The 14,505-nt window shown below is 37.8% G+C and overlaps 1 long non-coding RNA gene across 1 annotated transcript; it reads left to right on the top strand.

The window, feature by feature from the left end:
- The first annotated feature begins 5,921 nt into the window (after window positions 1-5,921).
- On the top strand, window positions 5,922-13,359 carry LOC114153684 (uncharacterized). The gene is made up of 3 exons (XR_003597388.1): window positions 5,922-6,030; window positions 11,975-12,118; window positions 12,209-13,359. It is a non-coding gene; the product is annotated as an uncharacterized LOC114153684 (long non-coding RNA).
- Window positions 13,360-14,505: the final 1,146 nt, after the last annotated feature.

Here is a 14,505-nt window from a genome sequence, read left to right as displayed (position 1 = left end):
TTAGTTTTGTCTTATTCCAAGAGTCCCAAGATATTTGTTTCAAAAGTAGACCAAAATACTCGATACAATTTTGTGTTTTTGCAGTGTGGTTGTGTAATTAAGAACAAATATCACTTCCTGTCAGCAGCACAGTACAAGAAGTACAGTATATAAAATGCATGCTGTAAAAAACATGAGAGATTTTTGTTCCTTGCATTCTTCAGCTGAATGTAACATTCTTTAAAATGGAGCCATTTTGGAAGGATTTCAGTGGAATCTGGTTGCTGGAGTCGCCTTTGAAGCAGCACCAGGGGGCTCAGATCTGGCTGCAGCCCCTCTCCTGCTGAACTGAAGTCTGCGTTAACACTCCACCTCCACGGTGGATCAGAAGCTTCCTGCAGGGAAACGCCTCACCTCGACTCCGCACCATCAGAGGCGCTTCTCACCTCCCTGGGAGCGCTTGGCGGCCCTCTCTTCTCCATCAGGATCCGGCTGCTGCTCTCTGTTCCAATCATTCCTCCTGTGAGTGTTTTTCTTTGAGCTGCTTCTCCCGCATCAACTCTTGACAGTCTGCTGGCTCGGCTTGTCACTTTGACTTCTTTCTCCATCTCATCGGTTCTCTAGTTGGCTGAGAACTGTGTGTACTCCAGCTTCATGTCTCGGTTGTCGGCTTGGTGTGACATCTCAACCCACTTGAGTTTTGCTTCTCCTTCCGACTTCCTGTTGTTTTCCCTTCAGCTTGACAGTAGAAGCTCCTTTTCTGTTGCACAAGCAGAGAATCGGTTAATTCATACAGGGAGCACACAGCTTTCATGTTGTTGTGATTTATTAAATAAAGTTTGAGCCAAAATGAAATGGTTGTGTGTGAAAAGTAAGTATGACTGATTGGCTTACAGGACTATATTTAAACATCTTAAGTTTTTGAAAGGGAATTTCTTTTTTTAATCTTTGAAAAAAAAATGTAAAAACAGTTACAAGCGGCTTTTTAAGAATTAAATGGCCTTTAGCTGCTGGAATAAACTTGTCTCGGCTCGAGGCAGAGAAAAGGTGTTTGTTTCCAACTTTACACAGTGGTGACATAATATACAAAGAAATCCCCAAATACTCTAATTTACAAATATTTTACAATAATGAAAAATATGACAAATATATTTAAATTCTTTACTATCAGGTGGAACTCTACATATGATTGTCTTTTGATTTAAAGGATTTTATAGAGATTCATTTGTTAAATAAACATTAAACTGATAACCAGGAATGGTTTCTCCTATTCCAGATTATTCTGTTGGACGTTTATTTCAGTTTGGGAAGTTGAAACACCTTGGCACAATACATGGCATGCTATTGGCTAGCAAGTAGCCAATTCAAGGGATCAGTTGATTTTTCTCGGTGCTGATTGGCTGAACTCCCAACAGCAGATATAAGGAATACTAGATATTAGGTGCTGTGGTAGGGCTAAGATGGATCCCACTCTGCGTATTGATTTATGTTATAATATATTTTATGTTAGACTTCTTAAAATAAGCAGTTAAAAGTGTCTCTAGGGGACCTGAGGGAAGTTGCCACCTTCACCTACTTCAGATTAAACGAAATTGATGTCAAACGTTTGTGCGGCAAAATTATTTGTTTGTGCCGCTGGCACCTTAAAGATATGATTAAATGTTTCTAAAAGTCATCAAAGGTCCAGCCCCTCCACATTTATAAAGTCAAAGAATATATGGTGTCAGTCAACTGTGCTGTTTGTGCTGCTTTGTGCAGCAAAATATTTGTACTGTTATAATATTTAAGATTTTAAAAAATTCCAAAAGTCCCCAGAAATTATTCTGCTCTCCCCTTCACATAAAAAATACACAGAATTTATGTTGTCTGTGCATCTAAACGATTTGTAACACAGTTGACTTTCACCAAATTAGCTTGATTTTATAAATGTTGGGGGCAGGTTGACCTTTCATGACCTCTGGAAACATTGATTAACATCATTAAAATGGCAGCAGAACAAACAACAATTCTGGCTGCACAAATGTTTGACACCAATTTTGTTTCATTTGAAGAAGGCGTTATGTAGGCCCTAACACTTGTCAGTACTGGGGGTTCACTGTAATGCAAAGTGCAACAACAAGTGACCAGAAACATTAGTGAAAAACAACAAAGAACGAAGCAACATGAAAATCACGAAGAAAAAAACAATTACACTCGAATCTGCACAAAATTCACTTGTTATGAGAAGGAAAACAAGCCATAAAACCCAGCAGTGCTGCATCTCCTGGTATTTTGCTTTTAGTTTAAGCTGATCCTACAAGCATGACGCCTCTTTTGACACGTTAAAAAGTAACGAAGGGCTGGAGAAGCAATGTGGGAGGAGTTATATCAGTTAATTAAAGTTTCAGAGACTGAAACATCTCTTGATGTTCCACTTTATTTCTTATTTCAAACGTAATCTCTGTACCGACTCAACAATTCCCCTGTCTTAGATCAATCATTGGAATACAGTGACCACAACCTTTGTCCTGTATCTCCAGAAAATAATGTAAAAAAAAATAAAATAAGAAAAGAAAAGCTGGAGAATCATTTAGTCTATCACGGCTGAAAGTGAACCACCAGATCATCAGAAAACCGGCTCTGAACACAGTCAGTCAGTCAGTTCTGCTCTGCAGCAGTCAGACCCTGCAGGAGTGACAGCTAACCTCCCTCGGCGCTACTTATTGATCAGCTCCATGCTGCTGCTGCAGTGCGTTCACGCTTCACTTAAGTGTGAGTGTGAAAGCTTCTCAATGACATGTCTCACTTCGGGTTCAGGGGTTGAAGTTTGTTTAGCCGTATTTGAACACTCAGCTCAACATGTCCAGACAGCGGGGAAGTGTCTGCCGCAGAGCTGAAAGGGATTTATTTTCCTTTAAGGTGCTGAGAGCTGTCTCTGTGTTGTTTTCCTACAGAAGTTTAAAAAGTGCTTCTTCACAGTCAGGAATAACACTTTGACCTCAGTGAAAGTTGGGTTCTGGCTGCACAGAAGTGGAGTAAAACACACACATATTCATCATTTCATGCAATTTGGCATCACTTGTTTAGATGAAACGCGGATCCAAAGTAGATTTTTCTCAAGGCAGGTCAGGGATGGGTTTTGGGGGCATATGTGGAAATAACACAGCAGGAAATACCAGAAGGCCCAACACAGTGTTGTTGAAGTGTATTTCAAATCATATTTTGAATCCTAGAATTTTTAAAAAAAGCTTCAATTATGTCAAAAAATTTGAAAAGATGTTCAAAAACAGATGAGATTATCAGCATTGTTCCTGAAAATAAAACAAAACACTGAAGTAGCTGAAGACTGACAACAAGCTAACAGGCTCAGCTTTTAGTCTGCGATTGTGTTGAATATTTTATATCATTAATCAAAATACAGGGATAGAAAAAGATTGTACCACTTTCTTAATATTTTGCTGTGTTCGCCAGGAATTCACAATATAATTTCACTAACATCAGTATTGACTGATATTAGTCATTTTTTTTAACATATCGTTTTGGTCTGATAAATAAATGGGCTGCTTTTTAACAACCAATATTTATTTCCACCTTCTTGCCTTTTGTTTGTGGAGTGGAGTGGATTGGTTATGTAGTATTTGTTTGCTTACAGTCATGTAGCACAGGATTATGGGTCGCTTAAATGAAGCAGTGGTGAAGTCAAAGTAGTAAAAGCGGTAGTGAAATATACAGAATATAGTTAAATATCGGTTATCGGATATTTTGTGTTTTTTAATTTAACCTTTATTTACCAAGATAAAATTCCATTCAGATTTAAAACCTCTTTTCAAGCTAATAGCAATATTAATATCGGATATTGATCATTATCACAGCAGTGCATCCCTAGTGCTATCTCCTACTGCAGAAAACCGTGGCAACAAGCAATCACTGGAGGATGTGTTTATGAACAGGCAGCTTGGCCCACTCTTCCTGAGCAAACTGCTAAAGCTGTTTCCGGTTGTAAACATGGAGGGTCAGTTTGCATTTGTCAGATATTTCCATAGATGTTCAACAAGTTTATTGTCAGGTCTCTTAGATTTCTGAATATTTAGTAACTTTTGAGTGCCATTAAAAGAAAAATAATAATTCTTGCCAGAGGAGTAATGCGCTGCAGCTGAGGTTGTGCCTTCCAATGCGGGCCGGTTTGTTTCACTCCAGGAGTTCAAAACAAAACTGATTCCCCTTCATGGGTCACAGTGGCCACAGTGGCCACAGTGGCTATATTCATTTAGTCAACATAGAGCTACATATGGCAGGACAAAAGGCACCACTTTTGTCTCATCAACCCAAAGAAATGTCCCAGTTGTCTAAAGTCTGAAATTATATTTGCTACTCTGCACCTTTTTATTAACACAGTTTTTCCTTGCACAAAATTTTCGATTAAGTTTCATTCATGAAGTTCTCCGTGATGGCCAGTTTTTTTAGATGTTTTTTTTTTTTTGTTAACAATCTTTCTTTATTTTTTAACAGTCTTCTTTCTGGGCTCCTTTTCAGGAGAAGTACAGCATTTATTCGGTGAGCCGCATGCTTCATATTTTAGAGCTCCATCAGGAATGGACAGATGGGATATAACGTGACATTTCTGTGTAAATGATGCATGGTTTGAACTAGGCATGACAAATAAATTATGACAGATTTATGTCATAAACAACATCAACAATGCGGCGTACAGTAAAATTTGTTAAGCACCTTGTTTATGTTGTGTCCAAGACGCCCCTCACTCCTTGTTTTGCATCATTGGGAGCGTGTTGATCGACCACCAAAAAGTTTTTATGGTGGCTCAATACTGCCACTATGTGGTCACAAATAATATAGCAGCTTCACTCATTTCTGACCACCTGCCCCTCCCATGTCTATTTAGTTTGTTCCTCTGCTCGGATCTTTCACTACTACTCACTATATGTAGTAGTGATTAGATATTTGGTGGAATATCTAATTACATTTTTTTAATATAATATTTGACAATAATATGGAAAAATGTCCAAAACTTAGCATGTTAAAAAAAATTATTTACACAATTTCAATAAATAGCAATTGATTCACTCTAAGCTTTATTTATTTGTTATTTAGGAATGAATCTACTTTTTCACACAAGGCTGTGTTTCTTTTTCCTTTCATACTGAAATTTCTCATTTGAAAAATGTATCTTGGGATGTTCCAGTTATTTTTGTTTGATATGTGAAAGAATTTTAAAAACAAAAGAGATCCATAAGGAATCCAAAACTTAGCTGTAGCACTGCGTGTAAAAAAAAGTACAAAAATAAAATGTTATTTGAAATGATTTTAAAAAATTTTAATATTGCAAACATTAATCTACAAATTTACATAAAAATATTGTGACCCCAATTTTTAATTTTTTTTTTTTTATTTTATTTTTTTTTTTCACAAAATTTGGCCAAATTTCTAGGTTGTTTTTTTTATGTTACATTTAGAAAAATATGTGTCAGATGTTTATAATTTTAAGGACATTTTCTATCTGAAGAAGCTGAAAATAGCTTTGGTCCCAGAACCGCTAAGTTCATTTGTTTATGTTTGTGCTTTTCATTCCAAACTGATGAGAATATTTTTGGGGCAAAAAGAAAAAGTGTCTGAATGACTGAGGTGAATGAAGGATGTTTCTGTCCATCTGGCTAATAACTCTAATGTCGTGTCATTAAAGTTATTAGTCATTATGTAGACATGCAGAAGGGCCATGCTGCATTTTGGGAATTATTTAGACAAAATAATCTATATTAAATTTGATTAGCTGTGTTTTATCTGTCAGTGGAATTTCTGTATTTTTACTCCACAGATCTTAACTGAGACAAATTGTTATTTCAGTTAACGTTGGGCTAAATTTGTTTCTTTCTGAAATCTGACAGCAAAATGACTTGTACCAGACTCCAAGAATGCATTTATAATTGAGTCCAGTAGAGGGAGACAGAGGATGATGAAAGCAGACGTGGCGTCACTTCCCTCATCCTCGTGGCTAACTAACAGGCTTCCTGCAAACTTGGACCAGTAGGAGAGAAAACATGACGTACAACTGAACAGGTATAATGGCTACATAAAGTGTATTTTACTGGTGTTACGTCACACACGTTTTAATCATACACACACATTATTGTCAAATCTCAAACTTTTTCAAGCTCAGATTATTAATGCTGTGGATGGATGGAATTAGACATTTTTCCTGTCATATTTCTGCCTCTTTGATCGACTGAATTCGAGCTTCATTAGCTTGTTTATGGTAAATATTTGCAGCATAAGATTACTTTGTGTTTTGCAGCAGGTTTATCACAGCAGTACCTCTGGGTTTTGGATCTTATTTTACATCCAAAACCAAACTGACTCAGTTTTTCTAAATGCTGAGGAACTAGAACTATGCATGTTTTGTGAGTTTACAGTGATTGTAAATGACACATTTAGCTGCAACAGCATCTTCTGTGGTTTGTAGACAATTGTATCCACTGTGTGTGTTAGAAGTTGGTGGATCGATCCAAAATATCAGTTATGTATCAATTCTGATCAAGCAGGGCTGTTTGGTACACTGAAAGAAGCTGACCTCTCGTCGCTCCCAGCTGGGACGTAGGTGCTCAGAGCAGGTTTTTATGTGCATGTAGATGAGTTCAACAGGAGCTTTCTTTGTCTGTAAACTGAGGTCACCAGCTGGACATCTGAGCTGAAGAAAAACTAACTAAAAATAAAAATAAAAAAAACCTTCAGAAAGATGGGAGAAGTATTGATCAAGACCCCTTTAAAAGATCGTCTGAAGGGTCTGGCTGATTGGACCCAAGACTTCTGCACAGTACTTTGTTTAATACTGACCAGCAGAATAGATGTAGACAAGAAGGCCTTGGTATTTTTAGACAGGCCTGTGTGTGTTGAGCTGATTGGGTGCTTGTGTGTGTGTTTGCACTGTGACCTCTCCTTCCTGTGGAGTCAGTGGGTCGTCTACCCAGAGTCCCCTGCGGGGCCAGCTGTCAGGGCCCTCGTCCAGCGTTGTCTGCCTCAGACTGTGGGAAAGTTGCAGCTCTGGTTTGTCCCACAAGTCTCTCTAATATCTTAACAACCACCTCCTTTTTTTTCATCCTGCTTCCTGAACTTGACGTCTGAATATGGCCCTGATAGGGCTGTGAATTCCCCGCTTTGTCCCGGAAAAGGCTTTCACCGTTGAGATTTTCTATTTCTTTTCTCAACTGTTGTGGAAGAGTTTCTGCAGCTTCAGCTGCTGCATTTTCCAGGATAATTTGATGTTCGTGTATTTAAATAATCCAGCAACAAACCCAACCATGACGGATGGACAGACAGATGATTGGTTGGCGGGTTGCATGGTTGGCTGAGCGCTCAGAGCACTTAACCCCATTGCTCAATACCACACCATCATCAGCACCATGGGCCATTACTGTCCAGGAAATATGTTGAATTATTCAATCACTTCCTCTCTGCGTTGTCCACAGGATGCAAACCTTCACAGCAGCGATGCTCAGATTGGTGCTGGTCGCAACCTACATTAGAGTTAAAAAGCTTATACACTTCAAGAAATATGCATATTTTTATTTTACTTTTTATACCTAAATGCAACTAAAGAAATGTTACTTTGGAATAATTTGTATTATTATAGTTTAGCCTAAACAAGGATGCTTTGTAAAAGTATTTTTGCACCTTTGAACTTTCTCACATTTTGTCACATTTAAATCACAAATTGTATTTCAATTAGGATTTTACACTATATGACTAGTCAACACAAAGTATTGTACAGTTGTGTCCACTTTGGCTCCGTTTACACAACAACGTTTCCAAAAACGTTTTCCATTGTGTACAGAAAAAAAAAAGCATTTACACTACAGTAAAGGCACTAGAAACAATACCCATATCTTATGTTATTTATTAGTTTTTTTGTTTTGGACAGGCTGTAGTAAAATGTCAGGTTGGTGACATGGCTGACATAGTTGCATCTAAATGGTTTTGGTTTGTGTGTTCATGGACATGATCAGCATGCTGTTTCTGGGAGCTGTGGTTTCTAAGCTTATGAGCTTCCGCCTCACAAAGCAGCCCTCCCACATGACTCCCCCACACAACTCCTTCAGACTAGCCGTCAGCAATGAGCAAACACCTGGTGGACCTGGGGAGCTCATTATATGAGCTGCTTCTCAGTAAATTGCAGGTAAAAACTGTATTAAAGGGTTAATAGGAGCGCTGTTGGGATGACTTCCTAACTGCAGAGTTTCTGACAGAGCAGGAGATTTTAGAGGGACAGAGACCCAATTTCAATGCGTTAAAACATGAAGTAACATTTCTTCTAAGTAATATTTGATTTATACAACATTTTTATAAGGGCTAATGGTAAAATAATAGCATGATTTTGCTATAAAATGACACAATTTGACTGGAAAATACATAATACTGCCCCTTTGATAGAGCACACTTGATTCACTTGGCACTCAGCTTTTTGCACTTAGGCTAAAATCTATGAAGCCAACAGTTCCATAAAAGTACCTAGAATCCGTCATTAGAAAATGAAATTTGAAAACATGTCTGATAAGGTCAAAGCATTTAAATCAAATCTCTGTGCTTCCTCTCTGCCTTGAATTTTGAAACATCTGAAATTTGAGTGGCTGGAAAAACAATTGGGGAGGAATGAGTGTGATGATGGATGTGATTTCCAGAGGCTAGGGAGAGGAGATGTTTGTCATCCCAGCAGAAGAAACAGGAAGAGAGTTGAAACCTCTCTCCTGACCTCTTGACCTGACAGTGTTCCCACCCTCCTCCATCTGTGCACCCTGACTTATTCCAAGGTTTTTTTCTGTTTGAACTCCAGTCGTTTCACTGTCCACTTCTAAAACTGAGGCTAAATTATCCACAGCATCTCAGTTGTAATTTCTGAGGGTGAAATGTGCAACTGAGTTGGTTAAATAAAAAAATTTACATAATGTGCATGTCTCCTTGAGCATTAAAAATATAGACTATGTACAATTAGTGGTAATAAAAAATGTGCAGTGGTTGTACAGACATTTGCTTCAGATTAATTCTGAATAAAAATAATGTCAAGCAAGACTCAATAGCAGAATAAGTTGTTTGGAATTGGAAGAGAGGGCTTGGAAAGTTTCTCATTTGTGCAACTCACTACAGCTGAACACAGAAATCCTTTATCTTCAAAATGTGAGACCATTTCAAGGGAAATAATGAGACTTTCAAATAGTATAACTTTTATTGTCAAGAATCATTTTTACATTCAAAAACATTCATGCACACACACAAATTTTCTTACTTTTTCAGCTAATATACTAAGGCGCAATGGAGACACTAAGCAATAGTTGGAGAAAATATGGATGAACACTTTCATTACACAGTTTTTGAACTGAAGTCCTAAACAACTTTAGTGCATTTCCTGCAGCTTCTTCAGGGCTCATCTTTTCTTCTTCTTGGGTAACAGATGTGAGCGTGACATTCCTGGAGTCATGTTATCATTATGAGATTAAAAGTTATCATTTTTAAAGTGTCTTTGAACAAAGCTGGATTCCTTACATAGTGGCTCCCTGTCCTTTATCCATCTTTCACTGGTTTCTTTCACTTGCCTGTGAGAGTCAGTGATTAACATCTGCACGGACTCTTGATGGGTAGGTGATTTTTGTTTCAGGTTTCTTTGACTCCCATGAACCTCCAGCAAAATAAAAATAAAAGCCCACAACTAATAACCACAAGTCTATGCCAGGGCGTGGAAATCCAGTGATTTACAGAAGAGTCTGATGTCTTCTGTCTTCAGAAATGTCCTCAAAGGTTCTCTTTATATTTACTTTCTTAGTATAAATACTCAGAGGACGAGAAAAATGATTTATGATATAGGTTTAGAAATGATCATGCAGCTGGATTTTATGCAAATTTTTCTATTCTGTAATAGAAACTTTGACAATAATGGAGTCGGTTCAACTGGTTTTTCTACATCTTCCAAAATTGTAAATATTGTTTTACCATTTGATTTGAGGACAAAGTGCAGATCGAGTCCCGTACAGCAATGATCTTGATCTCTGTGTTTGTGACCGAATGTCACCCCAGACATGGCATCACAGAATTGGGAGCTGGTAAATGGAGTTTATTGGTAAAAGCTTCTGGTGCGCGTGCATTATTGATGTTCTTTATCACACTTTCATTGCTCACACACAGAGACGGTCGGCAGAGTGTGTGTGTGTTAACTTCTATTTCACGTATAGGTGTATGTGGAGGACCGTATGTCGAGTGTCGTCATTGTTTGTCTGAGGTTGCTGGGGGCGGGTGCAGAGGAAAAGGTGCGTTTAGTCTGCTGAGACGCATTTTGATTTTAGGTAATAAAAGGGGAACAAATTTGTGTTCCCATTCAAATATATTTCTTCTAGGACTCTTTGTGTTTCTGTAACACCCATCCATTTATATTCACTGCTTTAGGAAGCCATTAGTCTGAGCCAGCCGTGATTACTTATTTATGGGCCCAACAGAGTACATTGAGGGGAGTGGAGCACCAGGATGGGGGAGCAAACTGTCGTTTGACTCCTCCCCTGGATTTTAACTGCAGATGATGTTAACGTTCACGATTTAACCAGCAAAATCACAAGCACACCGAATCCACACCCTGTTTCAGGAGATGTTTAACTTGATTGCAGGTTAGGGACATGAGGTCAGAATGGGTCATGTTCGGGATCTTCATAGCAAATTAAGCTTTAGGGAAATCAGACCCACTAATGGACACCAGTAGTGATCCATTTGTAAATCAAACGACGTCGGAACGCTGAGTGTGAATGAAGGGTTGTCTGAGGCCAGCATGGGTGCTGGAACACAACACAACACTTACTGTAGGTACTTAAGTGTCAGAATACATCAATTTAAGTCAATTTAAATGTTTCTACTCTATTTTTGTTTGGCTACTCATCATCCTTTCTGATGCTTTGCATTTTGTTTTGTGTGCAACAAGAAAAAAAAAAAAGTCAATTGGACTGTCTTGTTGACGCCTTGGTTGCTGTCATTTTTTGGCTTGTTACTTTGTGTAATATGACACACCCATAAAACATTTCTTTTTACATTGTCATACTGATCAATTAATAATGACAATTTTATTAATGACCCACCTAACTTTAAAACTGATTTTTCAACATAATTGTGTTTAGTTATATTTTTCTGTTTTTAATAAAAATGCTTTGGACTTTTAGGGGTGGAGCTCTAAGGGTAAACAGAAAGGCCTACTGGAAGGGACAAATCTTATGTGATATTAAGAAGTTCATAAGAGGTTGTTATTTTTGGAATTCATGTTTTATGTAATTATTTGGAGATTACAATATACTTTTATTGATTCAATGCAGTCAAATCTGTTTACAACTTTATTTCTATTAGTAGGTTTGAGACTTATCGGATCCTAGCAGGCAGTTACTGGAACACTTCCGATCGAACTAAGAGGGTGCCATTTCAAAAGAACCTGATCTCAAAGCGTTTTACAATTTGAAAGAACACAGATTAACATTTAACTCAAAAATGATAACATCCCCCGTCGATTGCATCAATTCATTTACTTGCAGCACTACTACAAGTATGAATATGGGAACAGCAGCCACTGACTCTGAAGCAATCCCTCACACTGAGCAAGAATGTAGAAACAGTGAGAGAAGAAACTCTCTTTTAAAGAGGAAGAAACCTTCAGCAGAACCTGGCTCATTGTGAGCGTCTGTCTGCTGCCACGACTGACGTTGCAGAAGCAGCTGATGACAATTATAGTGGCTTCATCACAACATACAGGAGCTTGTGTTACGTGAGTAATTCCTTAATAAAAAGTAGTAGATGATTTCACTTATAACAAGACATTTTCTCATGTTAAGTGAAATCATCTGCCAGTGGAGCCAGTACTTTTTTTTTTAATCAGTATTAATGAATTATCGGCATAAGCTCCTAAATTTTCCTGAAAAGTTGCTTGTAAGTTAGTTTTGCTTTATTTCACTAGAAGCTAGATGAAAAAATTCTTTTTGTGTTTTTGCAGTGCGCTAGGTCCTTGCCTCGCAGTTCTCAGTGCAATCCTGCAGAATGTTCAGGAGGCGGCTGACGACGCAACCTCAGATAAGACGGGATGAATGGAAGTTAGTCTGGCCTCGTCGTCGGAATAAAACTGTCGTCTTGATTGCTGGTAAGATGGAACAGCTGCATGATAAAATCAGACCATATGAACTCCGCTTTTGTTTGAAAACTGTTCTTTTATTGGTTCGTCTTTTGCCAGGGGGGCAGCAGCAGCCACACCACACTGAGAGGAACAAAGAAACTCAAACAACAACATTGGTGCTCTTCGCTTTCACTGAGTGCTGTAAAATAAATACAACATGGTTAATGTTAGCACAATTGTTGCAACCATTCAAATAAATATATAGGTGAAGCAAAAACAGCAGTGAAACCAACTGTGAAATGCATATTGCCTTATATATATAATATATATATTTATTTTAGATAGATTTATATATATATGTGTTCTATATACTCTCCCTAGATTCTTTAACAACTTACAAGATGCCAACTAGCACCAGGAACGATGCTTGCTACAACTCAAGGAGAAGTGGAGTGGTTACTGTGGGCACCTTCAAACATTTAGCAGCAGACAGATTCCTGAAGATGCAAAGGACTGAATTCATACAGACATACAGAATCATCTGGTGAGGCGAGTTGTGGAGGATGAAGAGCAGCAATGCATGCTAATCAAAACTCTTTCAACTGAAATTAGTTCTTAGTCAATGTTTTGACATTCTTTGAATTGCAAATTGAAAGTGTTTCTGAAAAGTCAGCATTTAAATATAATACTTGCAAAAAAGCAAAAACAAGAAGACATCTAAGGTGTGAGGAAGCAAGGAATTGGAAGTAATGAAAAGAGGAGGAAGAATGAAAGAGCACACTGTAAAAAAGAAATGTCGCTAATTTATGGTAAAATACTGGCAAGCTGTGGTTGCCAGAATTTTACCGTATTTATAGGGTAAAATTGGAGATGATTTTTTTTTTTACAATGTAAAAAGGACAGAAAGAGGGACAGAAGGATGAGGAAGAAAAAGCTAACTGAAAAGAGGGAGTTAAGAGAGAAAGGAAAGAAGGAAATGGAGGATGAAGAAGGAAAATTGGCAAAAGAAAAGAAGGATAGAGGGAGAAGAAGGAAAATGGCAGAAGTAAATAAGAAAATGAGAAAAAAGATGGAAAGATGCAGGAAAGCAACAGGAATAAAATTAGGAGAGGAAAGATGGAGGGTAAAATGAAAGAGAGAAACAAAATACTTTACTGCAGCTTTTTAAACTCAGTTCATGTTTCAGAACATTAACATTAGTTTGCCAGCTTTCAGTCCGGATGTGTCAATAAAAATATGAACTATTAAAAACTATTAACTTAAACTAAGCTTGTCTGGAACTGAGTTTGGCTTCTCCTCCACAGTTCCCCTCTCTGTGTGTTTCTGCACACAACAAACCGAGCAGCTAAAGAGTTCAAGCTAAAACATTTCCAGAATGAAACACTTGTTCCTCACATGGTCTTCACAAGCACCAAGGTTTGACTGCAGGCATTCAGCCACTGAAGAGGAGATTCTGTGCAGAATCCACCTGGGTCCACAACAATGAAGATGCAATTGAAAAAAACCTTATTTTAAAAATGTTTACCACAACACGCTTCTGTTTTGAGATCAGGCACCCAAGCTGTTCTGCTGCTTTTGAAGCATAGTCATTCACAGTTGCATGCATATACCAGCAAAGTATCAAAAATGGCTCCAATGAGGAACTTCTTTTTTGTTTTCAGAAAGCATGGTTTTATGTGTCTAGAATATAAAAATGGGTCCTCGCATGCATCTTCATTGATGTGGACGTAACATTTATGGATTTGATTATGTTGTTTGGACTATTTGCAGTAATTATGGCGTAGACAATAGTAAATGCAGAAAAAGTTGCAACATTGTGACTAAAAAGAAAAAAAAAGGAGGAAAACATTAATAAGTGAAAACTCAACTTTCAGTGTAGGATCAGTGATGTACGGAAAAATCTAGGGCAACTCTCAGGCAAACCCTGGACAGTACCGCTTCATAACATAGACAATAACAAATGCTGCTAAAATAACATTACAGTGCTGGAATATGTATTTCTTGTTATTTGTATTATACTTAGAAGTTTTCACGTGCTTATTGTGCAGAATAGTATCCCTTTTTTTTTTTACCAGTTTTGTCTTTATTAACTAACACAACAAGACGATGTTAGCTGGTCAGGCTATCTGCCCAGGTAACAGGGCTGCAGTTGGTTTGCTAACAAACATGACATTTTGGACAGTGAACAACATTACCATAATTCTTGGCATAAGAACTCATTTTAATCCTTTTCCTAAGACAAAATTACAAAAGGTGAGAACAAAAATAATGAAACACCTCAGATAGTTATTTGAGACACGGACCTTCATAAGGTTTTTCTGATGGGGCTCACTGTGGGACCAGGTGCACAAGGCAAAATCCCATTTGTTGCCAACTGCACATATTAGACTTGTTTCTAAAACCCATGATGCTTG

The sequence above is a fragment of the Xiphophorus couchianus genome, chromosome 11 (assembly GCF_001444195.1).
Source record: "Xiphophorus couchianus chromosome 11, X_couchianus-1.0, whole genome shotgun sequence".
In the NCBI taxonomy this organism is placed as follows: domain Eukaryota; kingdom Metazoa; phylum Chordata; class Actinopteri; order Cyprinodontiformes; family Poeciliidae; genus Xiphophorus; species Xiphophorus couchianus.
Note: the sequence above shows the minus strand (reverse complement) of the source record. Positions and strands in the feature narration are given on the sequence as shown.